This window comes from Molossus molossus, unplaced genomic scaffold (genome assembly GCF_014108415.1).
Source record: "Molossus molossus isolate mMolMol1 unplaced genomic scaffold, mMolMol1.p scaffold_m16_p_1, whole genome shotgun sequence".
In the NCBI taxonomy this organism is placed as follows: domain Eukaryota; kingdom Metazoa; phylum Chordata; class Mammalia; order Chiroptera; family Molossidae; genus Molossus; species Molossus molossus.
The window spans coordinates 184195175-184211724 of NW_023425344.1; the positions used below are offsets into that span (position 1 = coordinate 184195175).

The 16550-nt window shown below is 45.3% G+C and overlaps 1 protein-coding gene across 1 annotated transcript in view; it reads left to right on the forward strand.

Moving 5' to 3' along the window:
• Window positions 1-621: 621 nt before the first annotated feature.
• SQOR (sulfide quinone oxidoreductase) overlaps window positions 622-16550 on the forward strand; it is a 48329-nt gene continuing 32400 nt past the window's right edge. Inside the window, exon 1 of the mRNA XM_036261434.1 lies at window positions 622-683. The gene's annotated coding sequence lies outside the window, so the exon portion shown is untranslated. The remainder of the gene's footprint in view (window positions 684-16550) is intronic.

Here is a 16550-nt window from a genome sequence, read left to right on the forward strand (position 1 = left end):
GAGGATTAAAAAAAAAAAAAAGAGCATGCCATTGGAAGTGCAGGCATGAAAGTGGGACTGAACACGGTGTGGAGGGCAGTGGCTGGAAGGCAGCTGACCCCAGCCTTACCCCTGCACTTACCAAGGCAAGTCATGGGGCCTCTCAGAGCCTCGGTTGTCATATCTGTGCAATGAGTACCGGATCCGGAGCAGTCCGGGGAACCACGGGACTCACGGCAGGACTAGGCACAAACCAGCAGGGCCTCTACCCACAGCCCCGCCTCCACCTTTGCCCCTTTGCCCCTCCCAGTTACTCAGCGGCTGCCACCAGGCGGGCGGGGGCGAGCCACAGTGGTCCCCTGCCCTCGCCGGTGCCGGGGCGCGGGCGGCTCTCCGGGCGTGCCGGGAGTAGGGGCGAGTCTGCCCCGGGGTGGCGCCCGGCCGGCTGGACCCGCGTCTCTGCTCTGCCCTCTGTGAGCTCACAAAGCCCGGGTGCAGCCTGCACTTGGCCTTGGTGCCCGGGCTGTGGCGCCGGGCGGGGCAGTGGCGGACCTCTCAGGACCTCTCCAGGGGCAGGCTCGTTCTCCCCGCCTTCAGCCTCCACCCGGCCGGCGGGCGGGGCACCCACCACGGCCAGGAGCCTGGCCGGGAGCCGCAGCTTGTGCTGCGCCAGCACCGCGGCCGGAGGCTCCGCTCGCCGCTGGGTAAGAGGCGTCGGCCAGGGGCGGGGGCGGCGGGGACAGAAGCTCCCGGGACCGGTTGTGGGTCCGACTCTGCCCTCGCAGCTGGGGCTCCGCGGACTTGTGCCGCGCGTTCCAGCCGCTTCACACTTTTCTTCCCACCCGCTGACCGTGGCCCTTTGCTTCCCCGTCGGGAACCCGGGTCTGGGGACTCTTGCTTCCTTCTGGGGTGTCGGGCCTTGGCGGCACCGAGGGGTTGAGCTGCTGGGGGCGGGTAACAGCCGCAGAATCCCGTCTCGGTGGGCGGGCGGGAATTTCTGTCGCCTCCGTCTTGTTGACTGCCCCTCGGCACCGTCCCGGGCGCGGTGGGTGCCCAGCCTCGGGGTCAGAGGTTGACGTCAACAGTCTGCCCACGGCGGGGACACATTTACCCGCCCACACAGTGCGTGGGACAGATGGGCGCCCCCTGAGGCGGCTGCCACAGGCAGAGGAGAGCGTTTGGGCACATGCCGAACTGAATAGGCGGAAAGGAGAGAAAGAAAGGGTCTTCTGGAGGAACTGCGGCTTTGCTTTCCTGTTGACGTCTCTCGTTTATAAAAATCCCAACCTAGCTTTTTGCTCAAAGACACAGGGGTGAGCAGAGCCCCTGGATTTGTATGGGCTGCCCATTGCAGTAATGTAGGGTGCTGACCCATTTTCTGTGTGCCATGTACCCTTTTGACAGTTCTGGGAAGACTAGTTCGGGACAGTGCTCTTAAAGGTGTACAATAAAAGGCACAGTATTATAAAAGAAACCAATTCCAAAACACTTGTCAAATATTAAAATAATTTACTATATAGTAATATATTCCTTTAAAAGTAATTCATTAAATAAGATCTAGCAGTGGATCTAATAGCTACCATAATTTTCAAGTAGTAATGAGCATAAATAATATTTCAAGATATAGGCAACACCTGTAATATAAGAAAATACCTGTGATTTCTTTTGGTGACAAAATCACAGGTATTGCTAATAGTTGCTGTGGTTTGTTATATATATGTGTGTGTGTGTGTGTGTGTGTGTGTGTGTGTGTAAAGAAAGTGTTGAATTTCAGTTAGAGATTAGTAAAAAGTCGTCCCCCCCACCCACCTCCAAGTTCATGGGCTCCAAGTTAGGATTCCTTGATGGAAAGGGCACTGCTCATGGAGTTAGGTGACATGGGTTCTGGTCTTGACACTTCCTTTGACTAGCAGCATGACCCTGGCTTTTTGACCTTCTTTGCACCTTTGTTTCTTCATTGTACAGTGGAGAGGATCATGCTTTACCTTGTATGTAAGGTGCCCAGCACCTGTCACAAGAGGTGAAATAAGGACCATGTATTAGAACTTGTTTGTCTCCCTCACTGGACTGCAAGCTCATGGTCATCACCACTGTATTTCCAATCCTGGTACATGGAATGCACTCACTAAATATTTTTTGAATGAATAAGTGGATTGGAGAACCACTTATCTGAAAAACCAAAGTTCATCAAGAAGAGAGCTGGTGGTTTGAGAAGCAATTATTTAACATTTGGGCTTTAAAAAAAATTTTAAACTGGATGAACAAATATGCAAACAACACATCTGGAGCTGAAATGTCAATTAGGGCTCAAGGGTCTGTGTGTAAGAGTCTGTGGCTGGTGTCCTGCCAGAGAAAATGAAAGGGAGGAGTCTTTTCATAACAGTTTCCTCCACCTTGCTTGTGTCTAAGCTTGTTACCATAAGATGTTGTAACACAGGAAATGTCTTACAGTGAATGGGGACAGACCCATGAAGAAGTATTTCTGGGCAGAGATGCACATTTCTACTCTTTCACCTTTCCCTGCTCTGCCACCTACTACATAACTCCTCTTTGACCTGAAGATTTGGTAAATGGGAGAGGTGAGGGTAAATTGTTAGAAGCTGCCCAGACTAGGCCTGAAGTCAATTAGTTGCTTTTTTTCTTTTTATCCTCACCCGAGGAAATTTTTGCATCCATCTTTAGATAGAGTGCGGGAGGGAGAGAAGGAGGAAGAGAGAGAGAGAGAGAAACATCCATCTGAGAGAGACACATCGAGTGGCCGCCACCCACATGACCCCAACTGGGGCCGGGGACAAACTGCAACTGAGGTACATGCCCTTAGCGGGAACCAAACCCGGGACTCTCTGGTCAGCAGGCTCTAACCGCTGAGCCAAACCAGCCAGGGCTCAATTAGTTGCTTTTTAATTCCCAGCCTTAAAAGTCTGTGTAATGCAACAAACGTAGATGGTAATAGGAAGAAGGAAGGTAGGTCCAGCCAGCCATCCCTGTGATTTACATTGTAAAAGTGCCACGTTGGGGCAGGAAGATGGGGAAAGAACTTTGTAAAAAACAGGACATTTAGAACACAAGGTGGGGTGGGGGTGCTATCTATGCCTATATCTTTGGGAGGGCAAATACTGGTGCTATGGACTAAATTGTGCCCCATCAAAATTCGTATGTTGAAGTCCTAACCCCCAGTACCTCAGAATGTGACTGTTTGGAGATAGGCCTAAAAAGGGAGTTAATGTTAAATGAGAACATAAGGGTGGAGCCCTAATCCAATAGGACTGGTTGGTGTCTTTATAAGAAGAGGAAGAGACACCAGGGGCAGGCCTGGTTGTAAACACTTGTCATTCTTTGCTGCAGTGATTCACAGCTCTGATCAATCTGTTAGTAGAACAAGTATTCCCATTTGAGTACCTGCTTGTGAACCTATTTTCTCTTTCTGCTCATTTAGAGGATGACAGTTTTAGAAAAGGAAGGGATCGTTGAAGCAATCCAGTTCAATCCTTTATCCATTGAAGAAGAAAGCATGCCCAAGAATGGTTAAGGACCAGCCCTACCTGGCACTACCTGGGTTGGGAACCTGGGTCTCCTGACTCCTGATACACCCTCAGACAAAGTTTCCCCAGGACAGGGAACTGTGCCTTTTAGTTAGACAAAGGAACAACATGAGCGTAGGGAACCTGGCACACCTGTTACCTAGTCTACAGCTCATTCTGTCCTAACCTTTAAAGGGGTTTGGCATCTCTTCAATCATGTTCAAACAACAGATGTATAACTTGTAATTAAATAGTCTTTTCTCATTGTGTTAAGATTTCACAAGCTGCGTTTCAGGGAATATGTCTGACTAATTGGCTACTCCTGTTTATAATGAAGCCCCACCCTAGAGAATTCTCTATGTGAGACTCTGAGTGGGAATCCCACCCAGCATTCCTGAGGCTGGTAAGTGATTTTATTGTGACCATTGAATGGATTCAGGAGATAAGCCCTAAGCTGATCCCTGTTGTCACTGGGAGCAAATTAATTCCACATCCCTCTCCAGTGTGTTGTGTTGTAGTCTGGGGATGGGCACATACAAGCATATGCAGGCCTTGAAAGGAAAACTTCAGTACACTTGACTAGAGGCCAACTGTGAATGATGGATTTTAAGAACTAAACTGTGGTAATTTATACACTAGAACATGAGTGGTCAAGCTCCCATTGACTAAAGCAAGCAAAAAGCAAACAAAGAAAACAAGGCATATAATTCAGTCAAAACCTTTAACTCTCATTTGTAATAATCCAGTTGACTTTTTTCTGTTTCTGAAGCCACAGTGTAAGAATTTCCTCCTGTAAATATAATTTGTATTTTTGCTTAGCGAGTGTATGGCTTTAGTGAGACTGTTAGTGCCTCCCTGATATGAGGCTTTCTGAATGTAAATGAGTGTAAGCTGGGGACACTTGTAGGACATTTCTCAGCAGCAGAGTGACCACTGTTAAATTGCCAGGTCCTTATTAGTAACCCTTAATCAGTGACTCTTCACAGAAAATTCCTACATTTTCACCTTCGGGAACTAAAGAACCCCAGTGTGGCTCTAAACCCTGAATCACCAGGGAGCTGTAGATGATTGTTTCTGTTTCCTGGGTGACTTATTCCTGGTCCACTACCAAAGCCTTGCTTCACAGTTTGATATTTAAACAAATATTTAATAATATTTAAACAGCTTTGGAGGCAGAGTTCCAACTTGGCCTTGCAGGACTAAATAAAGATTGCTTCATTTTCTTTCTTTCTTCTTCTTCTTTTAAAATTCTCACCCAAGGATATTTTCATTGATTTTAGAGAAACATTGATCATTTGCCTCTCCTGTGTGCCCCAACCAGGGATCAACCCACAACCTCGGTACATGCCCAGACTGGGAATAGAACCTGCAACCTTTTGGGAATAGAACCTGCAACCTTTTGGTGCATAGGACGATGCTCAATCAACCGAGCCACCCAGACTTCATTTTCTTTATTATGTTAACAAAATAGCAATCCAGTTTCTGAACAGCAGGTGGTGATAGCACTGCTGTTACTTAGAGGAGGTGTGCCAAGAGCAACAGTGTAGCCTGCGTAATCCCTTCTCAGGCCAGTTTTCATTTTCTTCTCTCACCTGGTTTGGACCATTACTGCACTGAGTAATCCAATTCTATTGCTCACACCTTCTTTTCATTATATCCACCAGAACGAAGTTATAGTTCACATTCTTCCATCTTTATCCCCTGTAGCTAATTTGTCACAGAAATTCTTTCGACACGTGTTTTGCATTCACACCTTCATCTCTGTTCTCATTGTCTATTCTAAGTCCTCACTGGTGACTGAGTTTCTGAAACAGCCACTTAATAGACCTTCACATTCCTGGTCTTTCCTGTTACACAATAGACAGACTCATCCTATGTATCACATGCTCTGCGGTGCCTAGCACAACGCCACACATGGTAAACACTCAAAAGTGATGAACTCAACCAAATTACTCAAGTTCGTCCTCTCAATTTTTCCCAGGGTGTCTTCAAAGACATCTGTTTTGTTAAGAACTTCCAAGAACTCTCACACCATAAGCAGGGACCACAAGCTCAAAATGGGTGCCAGGGCTGAGCAATGACAATGGCCAACTGGGGCTGGGGTGAACGGCATCCTCATGCTGGATCCAGATAGACATTAACTACCCTGGCCAAGTGTTGACATGTGAGGATGTGGGCCCATTATTGTCAGAGAGGCCACAAATCTGGAATGTTTTTTGTGAGATAGCCAACATTTTTAATGTTGGCACTAATTCAGAATTTAAGAGAACACTGTGAGCAAAACAAAACACAGCTCTGGTCTGCATTGGCCTGCAGGTGGCTACTTTGTGGCCCTGGATGGGGTTAGGATGGTCTAGGATTAAGCCCCAAACCAAAACCTTGCTTACATATGCCTTTCCAATCTCGTTTCTTCCTTTACCCAGTGGTCATCTAGGCTGCCTTCCTCCATCAAGTAGTTACGTGATCCTCATTCTCAGTGATTCTACTTCCCAAACCTCAAACCTAACTGTCCCAAACTACCCCGGACAGGCCCTGGCCTTCACTGTCCTGTTTCTGCCCACATAATTCCTCTCCAGCTGCCTGGATGTCAACTTTCACTTATTTCCTCCCAAGAGCCCTTCCTACCTCTCATCCAGTCATGCCCTCTTTCTTACCTCTGTCTTATCTGAATCTTTCTTTGCATTTCTAGTGCCAGCACCTCCTCAGGCCCTTATCACTGGCACCTGGACCGCTGCGCTGGTCTCCGGACTGGCTTCCAGAACTGGTTTGTCTCTCCTCCAGCTTAATTTGCTCCCTCACTAGGTTCATTTTCTCAAAGCTGCCCCTCTATTCTATCACTTCTCAAAACTTTGCTTTTTCAATATAAAGCTTCCGTTCCAGAGCATGGCCCTTTATATCTGGGCTGTGCTATTTCTTTCTTGTTGACTCCTCACAACCCCAGTCAGATCTGGTGGGACTTCCAAACGTACTCTGGGCCTTCCCACCTTATCAGCAGGGATTTCTGGGAAACAGCTGGGACATTCAAACATATTATTAAGAAAAGTTTAACAAAATAAATATTTACAAAGGTGTGGGCAAGGTTAAGCGGAGCCAGGAGTGGTGAAGCAATTGTATTGCTTTGGGGCCGGAAGAAGCAGGTGGAGGGGGTGATGACTAGCGGCTCAGCAAGGAGGGGTCTGAGGAATAAATACCCTAATCTTACATCTTTTCCATTCTCAAATCTACTGGGTTGAACCCAGCTGGAAGCCAGAGGACAGGGGAGGCCAGATGATACCCACCTGCCAGCTCAGCTCTCAGGGCTGAGAGGGCCGGAGGGCTGGAGAGAGAGCGGGAGGCAGTCACCATCTCTGGTTCATTACCTTTGCTGTTTCATTACCTTTGCTGTTCCTTCCCATGCATTTCCGGTCACAGCGCTGCCAGTCTTTCACCTGCTGCTTGGATTCTGTCCATTTCACCAAGCTTTCATCGATTACGCCTTCTCTTGTCAGACGCCTAAGATGTTTAGTTCATATTGAATGCATTGCACTTTGCTTCTGCTAGTTAAACCTAAGCTGGAATATCAACTCAGATTTTTGGAAGCCAAACCCAGCTCTCCTTCCACTAATCCAGAGATAATATAAGTGTTGGAAAATAATGGTACCCCATTAAAATTTATTTTATTTTATTTTATTGTTTTAGAGAGAGAGGAAGGGAGAGGGAGAGAGAGAGAGAAACATTGATGAGAGAGAACATTGATTGGCTGCCTCCTGGACATTCCCCCACTGGGGATTGAGCCCAGTGCATGTACTCTGACCAGGAAACAAATTGGCAACCTCTTGGTGCATGGGTCGACACTCAACCACTGAGCCACACTGGCCGGGCAGTGGTACCCCATTTTTTGTAGCTGTTCCTGAGGAGGTGGCCAGAGAGATCAGTGTGACACTCTCAGCAGACTGCAGAGGTTTTCTGTCTAGACCACCCCAAGGGACGACAAGAAGGGCCCAGATACTCCACACGTGTCAGTGAGGATAGTTGAGACCAGAGTCTAGAACCAGTGTCTGGAACCACTAGTTGGTTTCAATCTCTGTGGGGAAATAAATGCATCAAAATGCCAACAAATAACTGAGTGACCAAAGAAAGTTCCAAGAAGGGCAAGATAGGTATAAAGACTTGTAGAATCAACCTGGGCTGGAGGAACTAGAGAAGCTGGGACTTGGGGCCCTGGCTAAGATAGGAAACAAGAAAGGGCATTTCAAGAGGGTATCTAGTCTGGGGATCAGGGATGAATATGCACTCCATTCTACTAGAATGTAAGTTCTGTCAACGCCAGGACCTGCTGTGACACATTCACTGCCCCCACCCCCCAGTCCCTAGCACAGCACCTGGCACAGTGAAAGATCTCAGTCATTCCTTTAATTTGTTTGGGCTGCTAGGACAAAAATACCAGAGACTGGGTGGCTTATAAAAAACAGGCGTTTATTTCTCACAGTCATGGAGGCTGGGAAGTCCAAGATCAAGGTACCAGCATGGTTGGGTGAGGGCCTTCTCCCAGTTGATAGCCAATGCCTTTCTCCTGTGTCCTCACATAGAAGGGGTTTCGGAGCTCTCTGGACCCTCTTTATACAGCACTCATCCATTCATGAGGGCTCCATCCTCATGACCTAATCACCTCCCCAAGGCCCCACCTGCTAATACTATCGCCTTTGGCAGTTTGGATTCAACATATGACTTTGCGAGGGGGACACAAACTTTTAGACCAAAGAATGAATTAATGGATCGATGGATTTATTCAGTACCTTTACATGCCAGATGTGTACACGTGAAAGGAGCTAGAACTTACTTTATTAAAAAAAAAAATTGTATGAGTGTGGGGGAAAACAAAGCACTAGGCACATCCTTACTCAAGCCAGAAAGAGAAAGATGTGCACGCATCCAACAACCCTTATCATTCTCATATGTAAATTAGCCCTTCCAACATGAAAAGGACTTTCCCCTGAAGTTTGGCTCCCCTTACTCTTGACCTACATTATCAGTAGCTGAGAAGCCCTACTGTTCCTCCCTTAGCACCTAAAGCTGATAGACTGGGAGTGGGACTGGACTGAGGTGGGCAGTTTCTGTCCTTCAGCACGGTGCCTCGTGTGTAGTAGATACTCAATGTGTAGTTGTGGAAACATTGCAGAACTGTGGCCATGTGGGTTCCATTTAACCCTGTTCTTTCCATAATGTTATACTTATACATTTAGCATAGCTAAATGTAATTTAATTTGCGTTTGTGTAGGGAATAAAACTGTAAATTTAGCCACTCTATGATTGAGACAAGGTCAGTACAGGTATAAACCTGAATTTGCACCTATATTTATATCCTGTAGAAGATTCTTAAATACCTTTCTGAGCACTTCTGGCTGGTGACACTTCCCCTTTATCAAGGTTAAAGACTAAAGAGATGTGAAAATGTTCCTTGGTGGAGGAGCTGCCTGAAGTTTCAATAGAGCAGGTGATAGGGTGACAAAGGAAGGCCAGGTGCTGTATTCTTCCAGAGTAACTATTTCATTAAAAAAATTATACTGTAGTTATGTTATTTGGCTGCAAGAATTTGTCTCACTAACCCACATAATTATAAGAGTCTACAGTAATATGTAATTAAATTGCTTTTAAAATGCCACCTGACAGTTCAGTGGATAGGTAAGGACAGGCAGGAACAGAGTAACATTTTGTTAAACAGGTAAAATCTTCCATCTGGACAGTCAGTGAATGCACTCTAAGGTAGGTGTATTGAAATGTACCTGGGATTTGTTTTCATCAGGTATGGTGAGGGCAACACACTGGGAGATTGCTGCCGTGAAGGAAGGGGCTCTTCCCCCCAGGTCCCCAGGAACTGGAGGCGGGGTGCACCATGTAGGGCCCATGGGGAAGCACCCGGTTGGTAGGAGGCAGAACACTTGAGGGGAAAGAATGCACACAAACCTACATGTAGTGTTTGTGAGGCCGGGGGCACAGGCGGATCAGGTTTGGGATTGGCTGATTTGAATACTCTTCCTGGGCTCTGGGTTAGGGCTGCCCTCGTTGTCTGCTGTCTGGGCCTGGATGATTAGGGCAGAGGAGTATTGCCTCTGGTGTGTAAAAGCCAGATGGGGGAAGTGGTTCGTGTATGGGCTCTGGGTTGGTTGGTTTACTTATCAAAGATGTGTTCCCAGACAAGTGGTTTACTGTCTTTAGGAGTTAGCTAGTCCTGGGAGGGGCAGTTTTTTTTTAAACTTCTATGTTCATGGCAGTGCTATTTACGATAGGTAAGATCTGAAAACACCCCAAGTGTCCATCAGGAGATGAATGGATAGAAAAGCTGTGGTGCATATACACAATGGAAGACTATGCAGCTGTAAGGAAGAAAGATCTCTTACCCTTTGAGACAACATGAAGGGACCTGGGGAGTATAATGCTGAGCGAAATAAGCCAGTCAGAGAAAGACAAATATTACATGATCTCATTTATTTGTGGAATGTAATGAACAAAATAATCTGATGAACAAAATAAATCCAGAGACATGGAAGTGGGGAACAGACTGACAAACCTCAGAGGGAGAGGAGGTGGGAAGGAATAAACCAAAGAACTTACATGCATATATGCACAACCAATGGACACAGACAATACTGTGAGGATGGTGAGGGGGTGGGAGTGGGGAGGAGGAGGTCAGTGGAAAAAGGAGAAACATCTGTAACAAAAATAAATAAATAGATACATTTAAAAATTGTTTTTAAAAACATTTATTGGGGTGACATTGGTTAATAAAATTATATAGGTTTCAAGTGTGCAGTTTTTTAATACATCACCTGAGTATTGCATTGTCTGTTTACCACCTAAGTCAAATCTCCTTCCATCACCATATATTTGAGCCCCTTTACCTTTTACTACCTGCCCTCCACCTTTCCCTTTGGTAACCACCATTCTGTTGTCTGTGTCTATAAGTTTTACTTTGTTTGTTCATTTGTTGCTTTCAGTTTTATACCCCACATATGAGTGGAATCATATGGATCTTGATTTTTTCTGTCTGACTTATTTTGCTTACCTTGACATTCTCAAGATCCGTAATGGCAGTATTTCATTTTTTCCTGTGGGTGAGTAGTATTCCATTGTATATATGTACCACATCATTATCCAATCCTCTATCAAAGGGTACTTTGGTTTTTCCATGTCTTGGCCACCATGAATAATACTGCATTGAATATAGGGGTGCATATATCTTTGTGAATACATGTTTTCAAGTTTTTCAGGTAGATACCCAGAAGAGAGGTTGTTGGGTCATGTGGTAAGTCTTTTGTTAAATTTTTATGAGGAACCTCCATACTGTTTTGCATAGTGGCTATACCAGTTTCCATTCCCACCAGCAGTGAATGAGGGTTCCTTTTTCTCCACAACCTCTCTAAAGTAATAACACTTGTTACTACTTGTTGATAATAATCATTCTATTATAACTTCTGATAATAGTCATTCTAACAGGTGTGGAGTGGTATCTCATTGTAATTTTGCATGGGAGGGACAGTTTTGTTAGGACTAACAAAGCCCCTGAATGTCAATCATAAAATACGGAAAATTAAAAACTAAAAAATTATTGTCTAATTTAGTGCCATTAGAAGTGCCACGAATAGCCCTGGCCGGTTTGGTTCAGCGATTAGAGCATCGGACCGCGGACCAGAGTCCCGGGTTCCGATCCCGCTAAGGGCTCGTACCTCAGTTGCGGTTTGTCCTCGGCCCTGGTTGGGGTTGTGTGGGTGGCAGCCGGTCCATGTGTCTCTCTCACATCGATGTTTCTCTCTCTCTCTCCCTCTCTCCCTCCCGCTCTATCTGAAGTTAATGCAAAAGTGTCCTCAGGTGAGGATAAAAAAAATAAAATAAAATAAACAAACAAAAAAAAGTGCCACAATATGACTGCATACTTTACCTGCATATATTTCAGACTAAGATGAGATCACATTAAGGGACTATAGCATTTATAGGGTACTGTTTGGCATTTTCTTGGCACTCAGGTGGTAAGAATTGGTCACAGTAACAGTTTCTTTCCTGAGATTTTTTTCCAGATTTGGCCCTGTCCTTTTTATAACTGAAGTCAGAGAGTATGTTGGTTAATTTTCTGTGTCAGTTGGACTTGGTGTGCCCAGACATTTGGTCAAACAGTATTTTGGGCGTGTTCATGAGGGTGTTTCTGGAGGAATTGGTAGCCCTCCCCACTGTGGGCAGCGTCACCCAATCATTTGAAGGTCTGAATGGAACCGGAAGGCTGACCCTCCCACAGATTCTTCCAGCCTGACTGCCTGGAGCTGGGACACGGGTTTTCTCCTGCCTTCTCTCTCGAACTGAAATATCAGCTCTTCCTGGGACTTGAGCCTGTTGACCGTTGGGCTGAAACCACATTGGCTCTTCTGGGGATCCAGCTTGACTGCTGACTTGAGACTTGTCAGTCCCCATAATTGTGTGAGTCAGTTCCCAGGAGTGTCCTCCATACAACAGGGAAAGTGATGATGTTTGCTTTGGTTTCCTTCCTCCCTCTCTTCCATCCCCTCTGGTTGAATCCTAGTGTTGTCCTTCATTGGCTGTGTGGCCTTGAGGAGGGAGGTAGCCAGTCTCCTGCAGCCAGGTTGTAACCAGGAAGCATTTCTATGCTTGTTTTTCTGATAAATTGCCTAAAAGAGATCTCAGAAGAGTCCCAAATCCCCAAGGATTCAGATATTTATGTGATTTTTTTCTCGTTCAAAATGAATATTAACTATTATATCTACTTTTGTATTTATAATTTCAGGTCCCTAAATTGTAGGCTTCACTGCCCTAAAACCTGGATGTGCCCCTGCCTAGAGGCCTGCCTCTCTGGGAGACAGCTAGTGGGGCCGCTTGGTGTAGCACAGCAGTTCTCAATCGGTGGGTCGCGACCCCTTTGGGGGTCAAACGACCCTTTCACAGGGGTCACCTAAGACCATCGGAGAACACATATTTTTGATGGCGACTCATAACAGCAAAATTACAGTTACGAAGTAGCAGCAAAAATAATTTTATGGTTGAGGGTCACCACAACATGAGGAACTGTATTAAAGGGTCACGGCATTAGGAAGGTTGAGTCCCACTGTAGCAGGACTCTTCTGTCCCGCATGGTCCAGCAATGAGGCCGCTCCAATATTAGAAGCTGGGGGAAGGTCTAGACTGGGAGCTGCCTCACCTTGGAATTGCTAGCTGCTGCTAATGCCTGCATTGCTGCGTCAGAGGGCATTCTGGCTGCTGACTCACTGTGTAAACTTTGGAAGATCACCTTTCTTCTCTGAGCCTCAGTTTCCCCATTTGTAAAGTGGTATCAGTACTCTAGTGTAGGCTCAGATGTAGGCTCTGTGCATTATAAAGCTCGATGTACCTGTGAGGGAAGTCATAATTGTGTTGTTGTTATTTGTATTTCTGTTATTTTTCTATTAGTTGAAATGTGCCCAGAACCTTAACATGTTAGTGACTAAAGAGCAAAGCTAGTGTCCACTTGGAAAAAAATGTTTTTATTGTTTTCTTTTAGAGAGAGAGGAAGGGAGAGAGAGAGAGAGAGAGAGGGAGAGATGGAAACATCGATGAGAGAAACATTGATCGGCTGCCTCCTGCATGCCCCCTATTGGGGATCCAGCCACAGCTTGGGCATGTGCCCTGACAGGGAATTGAACCCGGACCTCTCAGTCCATGGAACAGTGCTCATTCCACTGAGCCACATCGGCCGGGCTGACACTGGTTTTTGATATTTGTTTTTTGCTGTTTTATTCATTCATTCATTTAAACCTTCTAATGTGGAAACTTTCCAGTTATATTCAAATATAGACTGCTGAAAGGAATGCCCATATATATATGTATCAGTTGGCTTCAAACTGTTATCAACTCATGGCCAGTTCTGTGTCATCTACACTCCCACCAACTTTCACCTCCTGGAATATTGTCAAGAAAATTCCAAATCATTTTGTTACCCAATGGCTTCCTCGCCAGGGGCTGCCCTACCCAGGTACAGTCCAGGATTTTTTACATGTCAGGTGACCTCCAAGTTCTTGATTCACCTAGAAAAGATTTCAAGGATGAATTTGAGGGAGAAAAAACAAAGCACGTTTTATTCAGGCAGAAAAGAAAAGAGGCCAGAGCGCAGGGTGTTCTCTGGTTAGTTTCACCTCTGGCTCTGGTTTGTTGTTGTTGTTGTTATCTATCTCCCTGATTAAGGTAATTTAAACCACCTGCTCTTGGGCAGCTCTGGTTAGGGAGGATAGGTTTAAACCACCTGCTCTTAGGTGTCTTTGGTTAGGGAGGATAGATTCTTGTGATTTATCAATTGGCTGTTAATCATTCAGCCTTTCTGTTTGTTCAGCCATTTGTCTCAGTTTCTTACTAACCTGTCTCAATTTCAACCGTAAGAATTCCAGTATGTATTTAAAAAATTATATTGATACAATTATTGTACCTCACCACCACCACACACACACACACACACACACACACACAACCCCCCAGATTTTCTTCTTTTCAATTTACATAGTAAACTAAAATTTAACACCCTATACTCCCTCCCACTCCACTCTATGGGGCTTAATCAAGTATTTTAAATTTAAATGGAAATAAAGTTCGACTGGTAGGCATTTTTCTGGAATCATCTCTGGGGTCTGCTGTGAGATCTCAATAGAGGAGAAATAAACTCTGCTGCTTAAACGAGCGATGTGACCTTAGGCACGTTCTCTAACCTTACACGAAACCCCAATTTTCTCTTATTAGCTATTATGATGACAGCCCCCCCCCCTTTTTTTTTTTTTAACAAATCCTGTCTTCTGGAAGTAATTTGGTTAAGACTTCTAACCAATGACAGCCTTAGGGCTGATTTAATTAAATAGGCCTGAACAGCCCAAGGGGCAGGAGCCAGAGGAGAAGAAGGAGCCTCGCAGGAGTCTCACGCCTGGGCCCCTGTGCTGTGTAGACCAGGCGGCATCTCACAGGCATCCAGACCATCTGGACATTAATAACTCAAAGTTAAGCTCGGCCCATGGAAGCCGGTGGCAGGGAGGTGGGGTGGGAGGAACGGAGTGGGAGGAATGGGGAGGCTGTTTTGTTTGTTGGTTGTTTTCCTTTTTGTCTTTGGAAGTTTTCTACAAAAATGATATATTAAAGGATGGCCTTGTGGTTATTGAAACCCAGAGCAAAGGATGGCCTTGTGGTTATTGAAGCCCAGCTTGGTGTAGGACTGAAATAAAACGATTGTGTATCGTGCAAAGACTGTTTCTTCAACAGCAAAAATAGCTGAAAGGCTGGCTGCTTGCTGGTGATGGAGCTTCCGTTAAGAATGCTGAGTAATCCCCGCTCAGAGGCCGGCTCTATTTGAACCAAGACAGGTGTCCCAGCTGACACCCAGTGGGCAGTATGTAATGTGATTTAAGATTAGGGAGCCCTTAAGATAAGTACTAGCAAGAATGTGGATGAAAGGGAACCCTTTTTACTATTGGTGGGAATGTAAAATGGTGCAGCCACTATTGAAAACAGTATAGAGGTTTTAAAAAAAATTAAAAATAGAACTGCCATATGATCCAGCAATCCCACTTCTGGGTGTATATCCAAAGGAAATAAAATAGCTATTTCAAAGAGATATCTGCATTCCCATATCCACTGCAGCACTAGTCACAACAGATGATATGAAAACAACCTAAGTGTCCATCGACAGATGAAGTAATATAGAAAAGATGATATAGCCTTGGCCAGTTGCTCAGTGGTTAGAGCATCGGCCTGGGGACCAAAGGGTTGCAGGTTTGATTCCGGGTCAAGGGCACATATCTGGGTTTCAGGTTCAATCCCTGGCCCCGGTGGGGTTGTGTGGGAGGCAACCAATCGATGTGTCTCTCTCTCACATTGATGTTTCTCTTTCTCGCTCCCTCCCTCCTTTCTACTCTATCTAAAGAAATCAATGGAAAAATATTCTTGGGTGAGGATTAAAAAAGAAAAAGAAAAGGTGACATATATATATACAATGGAACATTGTTCAGCCTTTAAAAAGAAGGAAATTTTGTCATTTGTGACTACATAGATTAATCTAGAGTAGTGGTTCTCAACCTTCCTAATGCCGCGACCCTTTAATACAGTTCCTCATGTTGTATGTGGGCGTATCTGCATGTGGGCGGACCCGCCTGGAGATGGATAGAGGAGCGGTGTCTCGGTTCCTAAGACCATCGGAAATATGTGTTTTCCCATGGTCTTAGGCGATCCCTGTGAAAGGGTCGTTCGATCCCCAAAGGGGTCGCGGCCCACAGGTTGAGAACTGCTGACCTAGAGGCTTATGCTAAGTGAAATAAGCCAGACACAGAAAGACAAATACTGTATGATCTCGTATGTAGAATCTTGAAAAGTTCAACTCTCGAAGCAGAGAGTAGAATGGTGGTCACCAGGGGCTAAGTGGGGGATGGGGAGATGTTGGTCACAGTGTACAGTTTCAGATATGCAGGATGAATAATTTCTGGAGATATAACAGAGAGCATAGTCACCGTGGCTCACCATACTGTATTGTATACTTGAAAATTGCTAGGAGAGTAAATCTTAATTGTGTTTTCCAAAAAAAAAAAAAGATAGCTGTGTGAGATGATAGATATGTTAATTAGCTTGACTGTGGTAAACATTTCAGAATATATGCATATATCAAAACATCATGCTATACACAGTAGTTTTTATTATATATGCCTCAATGAAGTTGAAAAAAATAAAATAATTCCAAATAAATAAATGAAGTTGGTGTGACAGCTGGAAAAAAAAAAAAAGAGAAGTGCCCTGGCCGGTTTGGCTCAGCGGTTAGAGCGTCAGCCTGCGGTCCAGAGAGACCCGGGTTCAGTTCCCGCTAAGGGCATGTACCTCGGTTGCAGTTTGTCCCCGGCCCTGGTTGGGTCATGTGGGTGGCAACCACTCGATGTGTCCCTTTCACGTCGATGTTTTTCTCTCTCTCTCCCCCTCCCCCCCTCACTCTATCTGAACAAAATATCGAGAAATGTTCTCGGGTGAGGATAAAAAAAAAGATTAGGGAGCCTTTGACCCAGGGGATCTACG